Genomic DNA, 6,000 nt, shown 5'->3' with positions numbered 1-6,000 from the left:
CAGAAGTTGCATTCCTTAGGGAGTACTGTACCACCATGAAGCCACTGGTGAAAGCTGCAAACATCCTTCAGTCTGAGTCCACTTCCTTTATGGGATGGCTCCTGCCAGTAATCCAACAACTACTGTCCAAACTTAGCAGGCTGGAGACATCAAGCATGACATGCGTGCCACTCATCAGAGCCCTGCAAAATGGCCTTCAAAAGCGTTTTGGAGCGATGATGGAGGATCCAGAGTTGGCTGCAGCTGCAGTCCTCTTACCCAAGTTCAAGACTTCCTGGACTGACAGAGCAGATGTAACAGAGGCTGGTAAGGATTCATGTGATCCCATTTTTGTGTATTTTTACATTTGAACACATGCTTAAGTGAGTATTTCACCTAATACATTGTAAGTTATTGATGGTCTGTCCTGAATACTAAACAATCCTTTTTGAGAATTTGCCGATTTTAAATTTGTGTTCAGGAATAATCACTGAAATTTAAATAACAAAATTGTGTTATCTACTTGCAATTACAGCCTTGACATACATCAAACAACATCTTGAAACGACAGAGCATGAGAGTGAGGATCAGCAAAGAGAGTCATCTGATGAAGATGAATTCTTCTCCAGACCAATCTCCAGAAGGCTGCAAAGTGCAGTTGAGCTTGATGGTTATCTTGCTTGTGCCACAGACACCATGGAGCTGCTGCACTCCTCAGCCATCAAAAACCTCTCTCTTAAACTGAACACAGCTCTGCCTGCTTCTGCTGCGTGTGAACGACTTTTTAGCTGTGCTGGTTTACTCTTCACTGCCAAACGAAGTCGGATTGCCTCTGTTAATTTAGAAAACCAGCTCTTGCTGAAACTGAACAAAAGGTTCAGAAAGTAAAGTGTGACAGAAACGCTAAGACTTTAAGACACTTACCTGCCTGTTGTTCAGTGTATGGGGAAAAGTTTAAATGTTTCTATGCATGTTCAGAAACATTTTTGTCATTGTTTTAACAAACAAAATTCCTCCTTTTATATCTACATTTATTTACAAAACAAGTTACCTTTATATACCTTGTTTATCTGAAAAATGTGCTTTGAACATAAATATTTATACTGGTGAATCGAGTCGAATGCCTGCTATTGACAACAGAATAAAACATCAGTCTGTTAAAAAGTAATTAATACTCTGAGTAGTTTTTGAGAACAGTACTTTGTACTTTTACTCAAGTATTTTTTTAACACCAGTACTTTTACTTGTAATTGAGTACAATTTAACCAGTGTAACAGTACTTGTACTTGAGTACAAATTTTGAGTACTCTTTCCACCTCTGGTGGAAAATAAACTCAAACTTTGAATCAAATATTGTTTGACATAATTTAAAAACTAGAGCTCAAAATTTCAGCATGAAATGTAATCAGATTACAGACTGTCTGTAGGTTCTTTTAGTCGTGTTTGAGACTAAATATTCACATTGGGTCTTGGGAATGAGGCGTGGGCTGGGAAGGCCACAGATTTCTCTCCACAGGTTCGACTCCCGAGGCTGGAAGCAGAGAACAGTGAGTTCAACAAACAGCTCTGACCCCAGCAACAAGGTGACACCACAGCACCAGAGGCCAGCGCACACACTAACACAGGTGAGTTCACTGCCCACTGCCTCCAGGTGCGAGGACTCGTAGAGCACGAGTGTTGAACATTTAGATTCTGTCGATCGTGTCGGAGAATGGCCGACACAAATGGAGATGCTTTGAAACCAGTAACTCCAGTAAAGTAACTCCAGTAAAGTAACTCCAGTAAAGTCCAAGAATGAAGCAGAGAGCCGGAAATGAGCAGAACTTTAAGGCAGGTCGCACAAACATGGATAAAAGTGCGTTAGCTGTTTGACACAGATATACGGAGGGCCAGGAGTGACTAAATGAAGTAATGTGATACACCATTAAATAATTGATGAAATGTTTAATTAATTAATGAAACATATTTTGAGAAGTAATTAAATGACCATTTATTTATTTCAAATTTTAATTAATTATTGACACAATTCATTAATTCATTTTGTCACTCCTGGTGCTCCGTATCTCTGTACCTCTTTTTACTGGTCGCCCAACTTTCAGCAGACCATATTTGGTCGAGTAAACCTCGAGGTATTTCTCTGCTGGACAGAAATCTAATCATCGCTCTTTTTTTCTGAAGAACGAAAACCAAATCTCTGCCGCTTTGGATTCAGTAAAATTGTTCCCTGGACCTGAGATCTGAATATTAACAGGTGTGAACGTATGGCTACGACATCCTTAAATCTGGAAGCTATCATTCAGAAAACCCAACGCAGACTAAACAGTGTCTCCTGAGAGATCTCTGAGGAAGAGGAGGAAGAGTTCTGATCGCCAAAGCGTCGCTCCGTGTAGAGAAAAATCCTTCAAACAACATCGACAAGGTGCTCTGTAACTTTGTGTGGAGAAATGCGACTCAGTATTTAAGGAAACCTGTTCTCAGCACTTTAAACAATACATCTAAGATTAATTGGCTAAAATATTGACAAAAATATCCCAACTGCACCTGGAATGTTTTTCTCCTCCATGTGATCTCTAAACTAGGCGCTTTAAACTTTTTTGGCATTAATCAAATCCCAATTAAAATTTCTGCTTTTCATTGCCGAACCTTTTTGTCACGGACTCTCATGGACACTTTATACAGACACAAATCCCTCTTTATGGAATACCGGTTTCTTAATATCCCGCCTGGGGATTATGCTCAAGTTTGTGCTGTTCTGGTCACGTCCCAATCCAAACCCTCAGCAGTGGTCTTATTATCACCATCAGATACGGCTGCAGGCAAAATACGCTTCTCTAACAATCCAAGTAGAATTTTATTGTCAACCAAGCAATACACACTCAAGTATAGAGTGGGACGAAATGTCTGGATCAAAGGTGCAAACTGTAAAAATAACAATGAAACAATTCAAATATACAACAGTGCCGAACTTGAACAGAAATAGAAAAGAATGAGAAAAAATAAACACAAACGTGCACAGACAGAGTCACACACAGATTTCCAGAAATAACAATAAATCAATCAGTCTTATTTCAACGGGAAACTGTAGCGACTCCTCATATCATCTCATACTGGGGAAAGTTCGTAGACAACACAAACTGGACAAAGGTCTGGCTCTTCCCAACTGATATTTGATCACGTTAAAGAAATTTCCTTTACATTAATTCGGTTAAAATCTAAATCCAGAAAGGCTTCAAAGAGAACGTTGATGTCAGCGGCAGCTTTTGTTCTGATCACACTGAAACATCTGTCCATCTGTTATTAGACTCAATTGGCTTCTGTCAAAATGTAAAAGAACCCACCCACCACTTTAATCACACTCTAGATCTTGTTTTAACATATGACATAGAAACTGAACATTTAACAGTGTTTCCTGAAAACCCTCTCCTGTCTGATCATTTCCTGATAACATTTCTTTTACAATAATTGATTACACAGCGGTGGAGAGTAGACTTTATCAAAGTAGATGTCTTTCTGAAAGCGCTGTAACTAAGTTTAAGAATATAATCCACCCACTGTTATCATCTTCAATGCCCTGTACCAACACAGAGCAGAGCAGCTATCTGAACGCTACCCCAACAGAAGTCGATTATCTTGTTAATAATTTCACCTCCTCACTACGTACGACTCTGGATACTGTAGCTCCTGTGAAAACTAAGGTCTCTAATCAGAAGTACCTGACTCCGTGGTATAATTCTCAAACACGTAGCCTAAAGCAGATGACTCGTAAGCTGGAGAGGAAATGGCGTGTCACAAATTTAGAGGATCATCATTTAGCCTGGAGAAATAGTTTGCTGCTTTATAAGAAAGCCCTCCGCAAAGCCAGAACATCTTACTATTCATCACTGATTGAAGAAAATAAGAACAACCCCAGGTTTCTCTTCAGCTCTGTAGCCAGGCTGACAAACAGTCAGAGCTCTGTTGAGCCAACCATCCCTTTAACGTTAACTAGTAATGACTTCATGAACTTCTTCACAAATAAAATTTTAATCATTAGAGAAGAAATGACCAATAATCATCCCACAGATGTAATATCATCTGAAAAGTCACCTGCAACGCCAAAATCTGGCATTGCACCTGCAGAGCATCCAGGAAAATGCTCTGCAGGTGTTTCCTCTAAAATGTCAGAGAATGGTTCTGTGTCAGTGCCATCTTCCAAGGTTGAGAAATTGTCCGATGACCTCGCCTTCTTCCTCTTCGCGAGCGTTCTTATAAAATCTAAATCTGAGACCAAACAGTCTGTGTCTCTGTCAGCAGAACTAGACGTGGCCATCAACCGTCTGAGAGACCTGATCAAGCCTGAACTCAGCAGCACAGAGTCCACCACGAGTCTCATCAATGACCAGAAACAGTTCATGAAGAAAATAGCCAAATCCCTCATCAGGGAGTTTGGCTCCCCAGAACGGGTCTTACATGCTGCGATGGAAAGTAATTCATCTTTTGATGAGGCTGTGATAAGGCATCTAAAAATCAGCCTGGGAGTCATCCCCAGTCCTCCAAAGAAATCCAAAATTTCCAGGTTCTTTTCAGCGGTGGGAAAAGCTCTGCGAAAGCCCTTTAGGTGGTGCATCAAAGCCAAGCTTAGGTGGGGAGGGGGAAGTAACAAAAGTGACCGGGTCAGAAAAAGGACTCAAGGAGGCGAAACAATAAAATAAAACAATTTTATTGAAGAAGTTCAACTAAAAGAGACGGACAAGCCGCTATCACCATAAAGGAAACACAAACAAAACTCAGGCGTAGGTCAAATAAAGCAAAAAGTCAAAATGAAAACGCAGCTCACTAGCTGTACCCACACAAAATGGCACTCTGGCCCAGAGCTCACCCTGCTCTGGGCTTAAATACCCTTAATTGCTGATGGGAGTCAGCTGCGCCGGAGGGAAAGGTGGCATCTCAGGCAGGAGGTAGTGGGACACGCCCACACAGGCACCCTCAGGAGAGAGAGAGAGAGGCTAGGGCCGTAACACATTTATTAAAGTCGGTGTAACTGCACTGGTCATGGATCGACTTTTTGTTGATGACTTACTTGGCATTTGTGTATCAGTGAAGATGATATTAGCCAAAGCTTTCACTGGAAGTCAGCTGCTGGTGTCCAGCGTTAGACATGTTCTCACTGTGTGCGTGCGCAGTGTGCTACTTTGAACAGGTAAAGGAAACCAGCATTAATGAAATACTAGTCAGATGTTCTACAAGTTTACACAACGAGACATTGAGACCTGAATTCAAACTAAAAGCCAGCTTTGAGTAATGAAGCTTGGAGATGAACAAACACTGTTTAATCCATAAGAACAACTAATGACAAACAACATTTCACAGCTTCTACTGAGGGAGGCGCTACATAATCAGCCCACTGGATACTAAGAACCTGTGAGACAGGCCACAGCATGTGAGACTGGGCAGAGCTCGCTCTGATGTGATGATGTGCAGTACAGGAGGATCTGTTAGATCACAGGAAAGAGAAACGTTTCAGCAGTTACAGGAGCTCCATAAGATCAAGAGTTTGAATATACAGAGAACACAGCCGGGGTCACTTTGTTGGGATGATGATGATGATGATGATGATGATGATGCAGGAGGGGTTTGTACTGCTGCCTAGTAAGAAAATGATTAGCTCGTCCCTGTGCTCATCTCTAAAAATGAACCTGGAAGCAGCTTTGAAGTCGGTGAAGTTTTGTACTGCACTCAGTCTGTGAGAAAGACAGTTGTGATTTTATTGTACTTTTGTGAAATCCTGAGCTGATATTTTTCTGTATGTTGATGTTTTTGTCATTTTAGTCCCCGCCCATTCCAGAGAAACAGGCCTAGAAAACTCAGTTTTTAAGATAACTGTGGGAAATCATTTCACCCAGCAGCACTGATCCTGCTCAGCTCCATCCGTGACACAGCAGCTAAATACTGATAGCTGATAATACGCAGACTGGCATTAAAGGAGACACCACACAATAAACCTTTGTTAGCGCATTGAGAACTCATTATTATGACCTCAGG

This window comes from Rhamphochromis longiceps, linkage group LG6 (genome assembly GCF_057381845.1).
Source record: "Rhamphochromis longiceps isolate RC_006_pf linkage group LG6, R_longiceps_female_GT1.1, whole genome shotgun sequence".
In the NCBI taxonomy this organism is placed as follows: Eukaryota; Metazoa; Chordata; class Actinopteri; order Cichliformes; family Cichlidae; genus Rhamphochromis; species Rhamphochromis longiceps.
The sequence above is the reverse complement of the archived record's forward strand: the minus strand, read 5'-3'. Positions refer to the sequence as shown.